A 1,747-nucleotide genomic window follows, 5' to 3' on the forward strand; every position below is an offset into this window, starting at 1 on the left:
GGTGTGTGCCTAGTCCCCTTTTTAAAACTTGTGGTAGAATACATATATAACATAACATTTGGCATTTTAACCATTTTTAAGTGTGCAGTTTAGTGGCATTAGTACATTCACATTGTCTTGCAGCTGTCACCACCCTCCATCTCCAGAGCTTTTCCTTCTTCCTGAACGGAAACTTTGTACCCATTAAACTATAACTCCCCTTCCCTGCTTCCCTCCAGCCCCTGTCATCCACCACTCTACTTTCTGTCTCTGTGAATTTGCCTATGCTAGGTACCTCATGTAAATGGAATTGTATATTATTTGTCCATTTGAGACTGGCCTACTTCACTTAGCGTAAGGTCCTTCAGATTCTTCCATGTTGTCGCATGTCACAATTTCCTTCCTTCCTAAAGCTGAATAATATTCCATTGTATAGATACACATACACAACACAATTTGTTTATCCATTTATCTGTCAATGGACACTTGGATTGTTTCCACCCTTTGACTGTTGTGAGTAATGCTGCTCTGAACCATAGTTGTACAAATATCTCTTCAAGATGCTGTTTTCAGTTCTTTTGTGTATATACCCAGAGTAGAATTGCTGGATCATATAATAATTCCATGTTTAATGTTTTGAGGAATCCCATATATACTCTTTTTAACAAGCATAATACAATGCCATTGTCACTCCTACAAATAAATGAATCATGACTCCTTAATCGCATTTAATATCCAGTCACTGTCAGGTTTCAGATTGTCTTATCAATGTTATTTTAAAAATAGTTTAGGCCAGGCATGGTGGCTTATGCCTGTAATGCCAGCACTTTGGGAGGCTGGGGCGGGAGGATTGCTTGAACTGAGGAGTTCAAGACCAACCTAGGAGACATGGTAAACCCCGTCTCTACTAAAAATACAAAAAGTAGGCAGGGGTGGTAGTGTGTGCCTGTGGTCCCAGCTACTAGGGAAGCTAAGGTGGGAGGATCGCTTGGGCTTGGGAACCTGGGAGGTGGAGGCTGTAGTGAGCTGAGAACGCACCACTGCTCTCCAGCCTGGGTGATAGAGCAAGACTCTGTCTCAAAAGATAGATAGATAGATAGATAGATAGATAGATAGATAGATAGATAGATAGATAAAGTTTCATTGAATCAGGATCCAAATAGAGTTCCTATATTACAATTGGTTGGTGTGTATTTCTAAAAAATAAACTTAATTTTGGAATCATATTTACAGAAAAACTGCAAAGGTACTACAGAGAACGCTCATGCACTCGTTCTAATGTCAATATCTTGCATATTACTGTATATTTGTCAAAACTAAAAAAAATAATATCAGCACTTTACTATGAGCAAACTGCAGACTTTATTCAAATTTTACTCCTTTTTCTATGAATGTCCTCTTTCTGTTTCAAGATCCCATCCAGGACCCCATACTGCATTTAGTTATTGTGTCTCAGACTCTTCCCATTGGTGACAGGTCCTCAGGTTTTGTTTTTCACGATTGTGAAAATTTTGAAGAGTAGTGGTCAGGTATTTTGCAGAATTTTCCCTCAATTTGGGTTTGTCCAATGTTTTTGTAATGATTAGCTGAGATTAAGACACTTTGGCAAGGCCGGGCATGGTGGCTCACACTTGTAATCCCAGCACTTTGGGAGGCTGAGGTGGGTGGATCGCTTGAGGTCAGGAGTTTGAGACCAGCCTGGCCAACATGGCAAAATCCTATCTCTACTAAAAATACAAAAATTAGCCAGGTGTGGTGGCGCATGCCT

This window comes from Colobus angolensis, unplaced genomic scaffold (genome assembly GCF_000951035.1).
Source record: "Colobus angolensis palliatus isolate OR3802 unplaced genomic scaffold, Cang.pa_1.0 Scaffold344, whole genome shotgun sequence".
NCBI lineage: Eukaryota > Metazoa > Chordata > Mammalia > Primates > Cercopithecidae > Colobus > Colobus angolensis.